This window comes from Echiichthys vipera (assembly GCF_963691815.1).
Source record: "Echiichthys vipera genome assembly, chromosome: 15".
Lineage (NCBI taxonomy): Eukaryota > Metazoa > Chordata > Actinopteri > Perciformes > Trachinidae > Echiichthys > Echiichthys vipera.
The window spans coordinates 1,607,949-1,620,414 of NC_139840.1; positions in this window are offsets into that span (position 1 = coordinate 1,607,949).

Below are 12,466 nucleotides of genomic sequence, written 5' to 3' on the forward strand. Positions count from 1 at the left end.
GACGTTCGTGAATAGCACTGACAGTAAAGGATGGACACAGCTGGCGTCTCAGCCCGGTCTGTGAGCCGCTCCAGCCCGTAGCCTCTCACGTAAGTGCTAAACGGACTGTGTTTGTATCGGCCTGTGAGAGGAAAGAGTGCATCAGACCCTCTCCGTCACCTAGAGTTACAAACCCGAGCGTCTTTGAGGGTTTATTGAGCCGTCAGAGAACTTTGTGTTTGTGTCAACAGAGTAATAAACTTCTCTTGTATCAAAGTATCAGTGTCATTTAAAGTGATTCACAGTCTATTTCGCTTTAGCTTCAGAATCCGCGTAGACCGTACGGCCTCAGACGGGGGCGCTCTTTCTCTGTAAGGTGTTCACATGTTTGATTTCCGTCCTGTAAACCGCAGCTGGAAGTCCCGCGCTGCAGAAAGCTGCAAAAATCAATCCGCCTGCTTCGCCTGCGGACACTTTGTGTGCTTTGGAAGCTGTTGTACTTTGGCCCGTTGTGTTTCCTTCTTCTCTCTGTGATGCTCCTCCCGAGCGCTGCCAGACTTTGATCGGAGAGGCCCAGAGGACGCCGGTCCAAACTTGTTCTGCAGCTCGCTCGTCTCCCCTTGAAACTCCGCTGTCGTCTCCTCGCTCTTTACTTTTCTGTCTGAGCTGTCACCCGCCTGGAGGTCACGGCTCCATCCTCTCCCCTCTCCTCCCCCGGGCCGCTCCGAGTGCCGTTCCAGCCGTAGCGCCTGGAGAGACGGTTTTGGCTTTGGACCATTTTTCCTCCTGACAGCTTCACTCTTGTCTCAGTTCTATATTTGCACCACGGGACTCGAACCGTCCAGAAATAGAGTTTGCATCCAATCTCTGAGATTGAGAACTGTAAACTGTGTTTATAATGTAGTTTTGTTATGGTGCAGTGTGAATGCTGTGGTTTAACTTTGGATCAGTCCGACGACCGTTAAGTTTAGACGACTATAGGCGACGGTTAAGTTTAGACGACTATAGGCGACGGTTAAGTTTAGACTCTAAAGGAGACGGTTAAGTTTAAACGACTAAAGGTGACGGTTAAGTTTAGTCTCTAAAGGTGACGGTTAAGTTTAAACGACTAAAGGTGACGGTTAAGTTTAGTCTCTAAAGGTGACGGTTAAGTTTAAACGACTAAAGGTGACGGTTAAGTTTAGTCTCTAAAGGTGACGGTTAAGTTTAAACGACTAAAGGTGACGGTTAAGTTTAGACGACTAAAGGAGACGGTTAAGTTTAGTCACTAAAGGAGACGGTTAAGTTTAGACACTAAAGGAGACGGTTAAGTTTAGACGACTAAAGGAGACGGTTAAGTTTAGACACTAAAGGAGACGGTTAAGTTTAGACGACTAAAGGAGACGGTTAAGTTTAGACACTAAAGGAGACGGTTAAGTTTAGACGACTAAAGGAGACGGTTAAGTTTAGACGTCTAAAGGCGACGGTTAAGTTTAGACGACTAAAGGAGACGGTTAAGTTTAGACACTAAAGGAGGCGGTTAAGTTTAGTCTCTAAAGGAGACGGTTAAGTTTAGTCTCTAAAGGAGACGGTTAAGTTTAGTCTCTAAAGGAGGCGGTTAAGTTTAGTCTCTAAAGGAGACGGTTAAGTTTAGACGACTTAAGGAGACGGTTAAGTTTAGTCTCTAAAGGAGACGGTTAAGTTTAGACACTAAAGGAGACGGTTAAGTTTAGACACTAAAGGAGACGGTTAAGTTTAGTCACTAAAGGAGACGGTTAAGTTTAGACACTAAAGGAGACGGTTAAGTTTAGACTCTTAAGGAGACGGTTAAGTTTAGTCTCTAAAGGTGACGGTTAAGTTTAGTCTCTAAAGGAGACGGTTAAGTTTAGACACTAAAGGAGACGGTTAAGTTTAGACACTAAAGGAGACGGTTAAGTTTAGACGACTAAAGGAGACGGTTAAGTTTAGACACTAAAGGAGACGGTTAAGTTTAGACGACTAAAGGAGACGGTTAAGTTTAGACACTAAAGGAGACGGTTAAGTTTAGACGACTAAAGGAGACGGTTAAGTTTAGACACTAAAGGAGGCGGTTAAGTTTAGTCTCTAAAGGAGACGGTTAAGTTTAGTCTCTAAAGGAGACGGTTAAGTTTAGTCTCTAAAGGAGGCGGTTAAGTTTAGTCTCTAAAGGAGACGGTTAAGTTTAGACGACTTAAGGAGACGGTTAAGTTTAGTCTCTAAAGGAGACGGTTAAGTTTAGACACTAAAGGAGACGGTTAAGTTTAGACACTAAAGGAGACGGTTAAGTTTAGACACTAAAGGAGACGGTTAAGTTTAGACACTAAAGGAGACGGTTAAGTTTAGACACTAAAGGAGACGGTTAAGTTTAGACGACTAAAGGAGACGGTTAAGTTTAGACACTAAAGGAGACGGTTAAGTTTAGACGACTAAAGGCGACGGTTAAGTTTAGACGACTAAAGGAGACGGTTAAGTTTAGTCACTAAAGGAGACGGTTAAGTTTAGTCACTAAAGGAGACGGTTAAGTTTAGTCTCTAAAGGTGACGGTTAAGTTTAGAGGACTAAAGGAGACGGTTAAGTTTAGACACTAAAGGAGACGGTTAAGTTTAAACGACTAAAGGAGACGGTTAAGTTTAGACACTAAAGGAGACGGTTAAGTTTAGACACTAAAGGACACGGTTAAGTTTAGACACTAAAGGAGACGGTTAAGTTTAAACGACTAAAGGAGACGGTTAAGTTTAGTCTCTAAAGGAGACGGTTAAGTTTAAACGACTAAAGGTGACGGTTAAGTTTAGACGACTAAAGGAGACGGTTAAGCTTAGACGACTAAAGGTGACGGTTAAGTTTAGACGACTAAAGGAGACTGTTAAGTTTAGACGACTAAAGGAGACGGTTAAGTTTAGACGACTAAAGGAGACTGTTAAGTTTAGACGACTAAAGGAGACGGTTAAGTTTAGACGACTAAAGGAGACTGTTAAGTTTAGACGACTAAAGGAGACTGTTAAGTTTAGACGACTAAAGGTGACGGTTAAGTTTAGACGAGAAAAGGAGACGGTTAAGTTTAGTCACTAAAGGAGACGGTTAAGTTTAGACGAGAAAAGGAGATGGTTAAGATTGTTAAGGATTGAGAATGACTTTCTGTCCTATTGTGTTTCCATGGTAGCAGCCAATAGCGTTGGGCGTTGCTGGTTGCCAGGGTTGTGTGTTGTTGGGTGCAGCTACTGTAGGCTGGTATTTGGCTAACACTAACGGCTAACGCTAACGGCTAACGCTAACTGTCAGTCAAACTCCTCTAATCCTTGTTTTGATGCTGTGGTTTTCTGGAGGGGACGGGTTCAAACAGGCTCAAACAGAATCCGGTCTCCTGGAGCTACTGGGCCGGGTCTGACCAACCTGGCAACCCCACTGCTGGACTTCTTTTTTGTTGTCAAGACGACGATCTGGAGACTCTAGATGGAGCTGTTCTGATCATTCTACACATTCAACCTTGAGGTAAGCGGCTCTTGATCTGAAAAGTCCAGATTCAACAAATGTAAATGTCTTCTCTTGAGTTGCTCCTGTTCTCGTTAGCATGAGCTAACCTGCTAATCTCTCACTTTTCTAGTGTTTCCACCGTCACGTGAACCACTCTTTCACTTCTGTCTCATTAAATCATTAAATCTCACTAAACAGGAGATAAAACTCTCCTTCCTGTTTAATGCGACCGGAGAAGATCAGATTTTTGATTCCACCTGCTGCCTCAACACTCACTTATCAGTCTTGTCTGTCCAGCCTCCATCGCTGCCTCATTGATTTCTGTCTGTTGCCATGACAGCAGATGGTCCCACTAGCTTTGAATACGTAACAGCGACTCAGCGTCGACCTGGGTCAGACAGACCTGTTGCTCAGACCCACGTGACTCTGTTGACTCTGCTTATTTTAACTCAGCACTGTAAAACACAGAACGGTTCTCATGTTGCTGTGGTGACACATGTTTCAGTGCCGGGAGAGAGACTTTTCATTCTCTGCACGTAAAACAAGATGCTTTTGATTCACAGAGAAATAGCTCGGACATGGCAGGGGTGCACACATACTTATCCTCACACTCAGCAGAAGCAGCAGCACTGAGGTTCGTTTGGGTCGAAAGCGTCACAGAGAACACCGGACGGTAAACAACCTAGACAAGATGGAGTTGCTCTTCCTTCCTGGGAAAGGCTGTCCCACCCAAGACCTTACTGTCACCCTAGAGTCTAGCGTGGGGGCTACCACCCAGACTGCAAGGAGCCTGGGTGTGACACTTGATGACCAACTCTCCCTCACCGTCACCATCGCTGCATCGTGCAACAACAACATCAGGAGGATACGTCCTCTTCTGACCCACAGGTTCTGGTCCAGGCTCTTGTCTTCTCACGCCCTGACTCCTGTAACTCCCTCCTGGCTGATCTGGTGCCATCGGACCTCTGCAGAATCATCCAGAATCCAGCGGCTGGACTGGTCTTCAACCTCCCTAAGTTCTCTCACACTACACCGCTCCTCCGCTCCCTTCACTTCCTGTAGCTGCTCGCATCCGTTTCAAGACACTAGCGCTTTCTTATCGCGCTACTAACGGATCAGGCCATGATGAAACCGTACACCCCAGCCCGCCCCGGTTTGCCGCTCCCTCACTGAGAGGAACACCGAGTCACTCGACTGAGTCACGACTGTTTGCCGTCCTGGTTCATCTTACCCAGAGTATTATCGGGTTTCTCGTCTGCGCATGCTCCCCACTCCACTGCAGTGGCTTTAGACCCGGAAATAGAAGAAACCAGGAAGCAACGGCGCCGAAAACAAGGTGAAAACAATAACAATAGAGCGTTCCCTTTAAACTGAGGGAGGACTTCACAATGGCAACCAGCATCAGTACCAAGAAGAGCCGTTTGTGTCCTGGTTGTGTCCAAAAGTCGGCCATTTTCCCCACGTTTGTGATTGTGACAAAGGTGAAGGTGGAAATAAAGGCGTGTTCAGAGCAGCTGGATGTTGGTGGAGCTCCACCTACTGCACCGGAGGAAGAGTTACTCCCTCATTTCACCATTCAACCCCCGCACATGGACACCAGGGAGCTTCAGTCATCTGGTTGTTCCCTTAAACCGGGGGAAGAACGTTTTAGGGACCTGATGGAAACACTCTGGGTGAGTTAGAGCTGGAAGCTGATAAAGTTCTCTAGATACCCGGAGTTTGTATTTAACCCTTTCACTGCATTAATCTAGTTTGTCTGCTCCCTTCATGTGTCCACACAGGCCTGTTTATCTGACCTCTGACCTCTGAATCACTGTGGCATTAGCACAACTGTCTGCGTGATGAATAGGATGTGGTTCCTGTACCCCGCCCCGGGGGCTGACGGGAGGTTTTTCCAGCCTCCTATCAATGTCAGCATGTGACAAACGGTAAAAACAACCTGCGAGTCCTGCCGGCTTTAAATCTCAGAGAGCTGCAGCTCGGCTTAATTAACAGCATACCGACACTCTGCGGGGTTGCATCCTCGGAGGACGCCGCGCGGCTGCACGCAGGGCCAGAAATTTTGTTGAGGAGATTGGGTCCCTGCTGGGGATGGAAAACTCAGATTGAGTGTTTGATTCTGACTCGGAGAATAAAACAAAATCAAAGGGACACTTGGAGGATTCATGGGAAGGAAATCCAACGACATTTTGTTTCCTGAGTGGTTTTTCCTTCTTCCCTGGACTCTCCATCTTTCCTCTCTTCCCCCTTTCCTCTCTGAGATGAATTATTTAGCCCTGACCCCCCTTCCCTCTCTCTCTCTCTCTCTCCATCTCTCCCTGTATCTCTGCTGGCCCAGGCGTCCTGTGCTGCAGCCAAGGACAGATGCAGAGCTGCGATGGGCGGCTCGCTCTGCAGCATCATGAAAAAGAAAGAAAGAGCCAGGGAGACGTTTCATCTCTGCGAGCGTCAAAGCTGAAGGGAAGCAGAAAGCTGCCGTATTCATGTTTTTGTTTTCTTAAACTCTTGATGTGCTAAGGCGCACGTTTGGCGTTCCACAGGTCTTCAGCTCCAGCAGCAAACTGACGAGCAAGCAACTTTTGAATCTGACCAAAACTGTGACACAGGAAATCGTTCCCCTCCGTCATTATGGAAGATCTTCCAATCCCTAAATGCCACAGGAAGGTTCTCGCTGCCGCTGTCTCTGAGTCTCTGTTTCCGAGTCTCTGTCTCCGAGTCTCTGTCTCTGAGTCTCTGTCTCTGAGTCTCTGTCTCTGAGTCTCTGTTTCTGAGTCTCTGTCTCTGAGTCTCTGTCTCTGAGTCTCTGTTTCTGAGTCTCTGTTTCTGAGTCTCTGTTTCCGAGTCTCTGTCTCTGAGTCTCTTATTCTGAGTCTCTGTCTCTGAGTCTCTGTTTCTGAGTCTCTGTCTCTGAGTCTCTGTTTCCGAGTCTCTGTCTCTGAGTCTCTGTCTCCGAGTCTCTGTTTCCGAGTCTCTGTTTCTGAGTCTCTGTCTCTGAGTCTGTGTTTTCGAGTCTCTGTCTCTGAGTCTCTGTCTCTGAGTCTCTGTCTCTGAGTCTCTAAGTCTGAGTCTCTGTTTCCGAGTCTCTGTCTCTGAGTCTCTAAGTCTGAGTCTCTGTCTCTGAGTCTCTGTCTCTGAGTCTCTGTTTCCGAGTCTCTGTTTCCGAGTCTCTGTTTCTGAGTCTCTGTCTCTGAGTCTCTGTTTCCGAGTCTCTGTTTCCGAGTCTCTGTTTCCGAGTCTCTGTCTCTGAGTCTCTGTCTCTGAGTCTCTGTCTCTGAGTCTCTGTTTCTGAGTCTCTGTCTCTGAGTCTCTGTTTCCGAGTCTCTGTCTCTGAGTCTCTGTCTCTGAGTCTCTGTCTCTGAGTCTCTGTTTCTGAGTCTCTGTGTCTGAGTTGCTGTTTTCCCATTGGGGGAATTCCTTTCCTTTAAATTATGGTTTCTCAACGGGGGCGTTCATGCAACTTAAGAGGGCTTTACATTTCAAACACTCACAGGTTTTAAATCTCTTTAGTGCAAAAATAGGCTACCTGAAATAAATAGCCTATCTCATTTATGGGTCTCAGCTCCATCTGGTAACACTACATAATACGGCCCGACACTTAGAGCGTACCCACCGCACAATCTTACGGAGGTTGCCCCTCGTTTCACACAGGTACTGAGCTACTTCCCCTGTGTATTTACAGTTTAATTACGCTGCAACTTAGCACATAACTCCGGTTAACTTACACCCTGCTTTACACCAATTTCCAGAGTAACTCTAGCTAACTTCCCCGTGTTTTACAGCATAACTAGGCTGTGTCATGGAGCGTAACCCCCCGTATTATTACATGCTAAGGCGCAGCCTCGTGACACTGTAAATGCACAGGGGAAACGGGAGGAAGTGAGTGGGAGTTACTCAATAATTGAAAATGAAATAAGGGTATAACAGTGGTCATACAGCGCAGTATGGTCCTGCACACGCCAGGACTCACGCTACATCAGCTATCGTCCTGATCTCTATAGTAACTCTAATAAACATCTCATCCGAAATAAAAGCTTTTAACTGGCCAAATGTGAGTCCACGCCATATATTCACGCCACTTTTTTGTGTCCGGTGCCCGACACTGCCCCCATGGTTTCAGGTGGTACTGCAACGTTTGCTCCGTATCTGTACGCATCCGTGAGCTTTCAGGATACGGACAGAAATACGGAGGAGACGGACGCAGAGGACGCACAGAAGGCTCCGTCCTTAAATCCGTATGTGAATCTAACGTAGAGCAGAAATGAGCCGTAAGTGAACAGGAAAAGGTCTTTTTGGGGCCGACGGCAAACAGTAAAGACAGTGCACAATAGAGCCACTGACTTCCAGACTCGGGTGCTGACGTACAGAGCTGATGATCAAAGCTGTCACTCTGAGGACCCTGCACTCTCACCGCCCCTTTGTAGCAACAAACCAAACCAAACCCCCTCGTCAGACGGCACCTCCACGCCGCGCTCCGGTGCTTACGTCCAATTTCATGAATGAAAACACATCTTAAGCACAGCATTACTGTCATGGGATACTTGATCCCAAAGACCGCAACAACACCCTGCAGCCTCCGAACGTTAAATCGAATCGATCAGTCAATGTCTTCACACCGTACTGAAGGCAAGTCCAAATTAAAAGCATACCGTATCACAGAACCTGCCTGCTGAGGGACCTTTTCACCTGACCCCTCACACCTCTCCCTGTGTGGGAGAGAGGGACCGAAGGCGTTCAGAGAATCAATAATCGATGCCGCAGCTGAACCCCCGTCGGCCCTCATTTGCCAAAAACATCCCAATGAAGCTTTTGGAAACTGATTTCAAACGTCTCTGAAAAGACGACTCCGGCCACACTTTGACTCCACACCCGTGGGTCGACCCCCCTCTGGTCACCTGAGAGGTCCCGCGGTGATTTATGCCGATGGGTGAGATTGATATGTTTATTTTAGCATTTATGCTGAGTCGTTGTATGCGGTGAACTGTGAGTGTCAGTTCAGCAGCGGCTCGATCCCGCAGGAGCCGACAGCTGGAGTCATTTTTCATGTCGCCGCTTGATTCATGACGGCTCTAAGTCAGCGAGCGTCTCCAGAGACCCGATACAGAGCGGCCTCACGTGCTCATCTCATGAAGGTTAACACACACACACATCATGATACCGTCACCTTTTATACAACCGCAGTCACACACCGGGGGAAGGCTGTGTTGCAAAGCCTGCGTAGAAACTGGAAACGCCTGGATGTAGTAGTGTTTATTCTCAGTGTCAGCATCAAGTTTCACAGATCACATGATTCTGGGGAAGTTCCCTTTTCTTTTCTGCTGCAGGGTAAAGTCACCATTCGACGTCGTCCTCGCCGTTTATTACAACAACACAGTTAGGTGCTGTCTTTTTAATAATGCCTAAATCACCTCTGAGAGTAGGCACCAAAGTGTGATACAGAAAACCCAATCTGTCAGAAATAACACTTTTAATAACACTCATAACAAACACACCCTTGGATTCTAACGTTTGGGCTCAGGTTCGCTTTAGTTTTTGGTGTCGCCGCGTTCGTAGTTTCTTCACGCATGTGTGCATTCACGGGGGCAACACACCCAGAACCAGGGCTCTAGATCTGGAGTCCGGTCTCAAGAACGCTCTTTTGAAGTCTTGGACTCGGGCCTTGTTGGACTTTGTTTTCTTAAACTCTTAATGTGCTAAGGCGCACGTGTTGGCGTTCCACAGGTCGTCGGCTCCAGCAGCAAACAACTTTTGAATCTTTCCAAAATGTGACACAGGAAATCGTTCCCCTCCATTATTATGGAAGATCTTCCAGTTCCTTAAAGGCCACAGGAAGGTTCTCGCCACCGCTGTGTCTGAGTCTCTGTTTCCGAGTCTCTGTTTCCGAGTCTTTGTGTCCGAGTCTCTGTTTCCGAGTCTCTGTGTCCGAGTCTCTGTTTCCGAGTCTCTGTTTCTGAGTCTCTGTTTCCGAGTCTTTGTGTCTGAGTCTCTGTTTCCGAGTCTCTGTTTCCGAGTCTCTGTCTCTGAGTCTCTGTCTCTGAGTCTCTGTGTCTGAGTCTCTGTTTCTGAGTCTCTGTTTGAGTCTCTGTCTTTGAGTCTCTGTCTTTGAGTCTCTGTCTCTGAGTCTCTGTGTCCGAGTCTCTGTGTCTGAGTCTCTGTGTCTGAGTCTCTGTGTCCGAGTCTCTGTGTCCGAGTCTCTGTGTCCGAGTCTCTGTTTGAGTCTCTGTCTCTGAGTCTCTGTTTCTGAGTCTCTGTGTCTGAGTCTCTGTCTTTGAGTCTCTGTCTCTGAGTCTCTGTGTCCGAGTCTCTGTTTGAGTCTGGTAACACTACATAATGGCCTGAGACTTAGCCCGCGAGTGTGCATTCACGGGGGCTACGCACCCAGAACCAGGGCTCTAGATCTGGAGTCCGGTCTCAAGAATGCTCTGTTGAAGTCTTGGACTCGTGCCTTGTTGGACTCTGCTGGTTCTGGGTCAGTTGTGCAGAGCGTTGCCTAAATACTCTGCATTGATTGGTTGGATGTTAGAAGATGAATCAGTCTCATTTAGAGATCCATCCTCACGCCTTCATCAGTGTATTAGCAGTGGAAAGACACTGTCATGGTCTTTCCCCCTGGCATTATTAAAGGGGTTCTGGTTCTGATTCTGTGTTTCCGACGGGCCCGGGGGGCTCCTGTTCAGGGTCGTGTTTATTGGGATTCATGTCTGGGAAAGTGCTGAGGAGACATCATGTAACAGGAACCGCGCTGGTCTGAAGACGCTCCACAAAGAAGGAAGCGCTGATGTCAGGGATTCTTTTTTCTGCTCGTCTTGTTGTTTTCGTTGAAACTGAATCTCTTTTCCCCGACGTCTGAGAGCAGCAGAGGAATCTGTGAGACGTGTTCCTGCTCCACAACTGAACAACTGAACAACTCAACCCCGGAGCCACGTGCATGAAAGACTCACCACTGAGACCGTGTGTATGCATCTGCATTCATGCCGTGACCTCGTGCTCAGGACCCGGTTTGATCTGGTTGCACTTGGTTGTTTCCGACAGGACGACCTGAGACTGAGACTTTAACAGTTAAACGCGTAAACCTGCTGCACTTCGAGAGAAGCCAGTAAACAGACGAATCCTGAACAAACGGGTTAATTTTGAAGCTTCTAGTTGAATTTTTTCAGCCCATCTGCAGCTCCACCCTCCAGTCCAACAGGTGGAGGGAAAGCACCTGTAAGCTGCTCTGCCAACAACAATTAAAACACGAAGAAGAAGACGACAGTGAAGAAGAAGAACAAGAAGAAGATGAAGAAGAAGAACAACTACAAAGAAGAAGATGAAGAAAAAGAAGAGGAAGAAGAAGAACATCTGTGTGATACTGTTCTCTTATTATAGTTTATATTTTGTATTTCTGATTGTTTTGTAACGCTGCTACGACGACCTCATTTCACCTCAGAGATAAAGTTAGCTATCCATCTATCTATCTATCTATCTATCTATCTATCTATCTATCTATCTATCTATCTATCTATCCATCTATCCATCTATCTATCTATCTATCTATCTATCTATCTATCTATCTATCTATCTATCTATCTATCTATCTATCTATCTATCTATCTATCTATCTATCTATCTATCTATCTATCTATCTATCTATCTATCTGTCTGTCTGTCTGTCTGTCTGTCTGTCTGTCTGTCTGTCTGTCTGTCTGTCTGTCTGTCTGTCTGTCTGTCTGTCTGTCTGTCTGTCTGTCTGTCTGTCTGTCTGTCTGTCTGTCTGTCTGTCTGTCTGTCTGTCTGTCTGTCTGTCTGTCTGTCTGTCTGTCTGTCTGTCTGTCTGTCTGTCTGTCTGTCTGTCTGTCTGTCTGTCTGTCTGTCTGTCTGTCTGTCTGTCTGTCTGTCTGTCTGTCTGTCTGTCTGTCTGTCTACGTATCTATCTGTCTATCCATCCACAAAGACGAAGAAGATGAAAATGAAGCACAAGATGAACAAGACAAAGAAGGAGCAGATGACGAAGTAGAAGAAGACGTCGTCCAAGAAGGTGACGAAGAAGTAGATTAAGATAAAGAAGAAGACGTCAACAAAGATGTAGAGGAAGAGGATGATGATGATGATGAAGGAGAACAAGAAGATGAAGAACAAGAAGGAGAACAACAAGAAGCAGGAGAACAGGCGTCCAGTTTGACAGCGGCGGTGGAATAAGGAGTTGTGTGTTCGTGTTAATATCTAGAAGAGCTTCATGATTTGATTCATTTTAACACTATGAGTTCTCTGGAGCACCAAACAGGAAGTAGCTCCTGCGCTGCGGGGCCCAGAAGGTGGAGGTCCTGACGATCACCCGGGTCTTTTCTGAACGCCGAAACGAAACGTTCCAACGTCGTATCCAGGTCTTTTATCTGCACCCTGGAGGCTCAAAGAGTCCGAACTCAACGGCCGTACACGTCCCCGTACACGTCCCCGTACGCGTCCCCGTACACGTCCTCGCACACGTCCCCGAACACGTCCCCGTACGCGTCCCCATACACGTCCCCGTACACGTCCCGAACACGTCCCAGCACACGTCCCCGTACACGTCCCAGCACACGTCCCCGTACACGTCCCCGTACACGTCCCCATACACGTCCCCGCACACGTCCCCGTACACGTCCCCGTACACGTCCCCATACACGTCCCCGCACACGTCCCCGTACACGTCCCAGTACACGTCCCCAAACACGTCCCCGTACACGTCCCCGTACACGTCCCCGCACACGTCCCCGTACACGTCCCCGTACACGTCCCCGTACACGTCCCCGTACACCTTTGAGATCTTTCCTGAGATATTTTGGGTTCGTTGTTGAAACTGCGGCAGGAATCACTGCGTCGTCTTCCGCCTCAGTAAAACACTGTAGTTCTCCCATGACCAGTGTCACACGGTGTGTTTGGCGCTCCAGCGGGACGTCCTGCACGTGTCCTGCCGGCTGCCTGCAGGACGGATGGCCTCCTGCTCGGGGACGGCGTGTTCCTCTTAGCCAGTAAAATGACATGGATGAAGAATTCTCTTCCA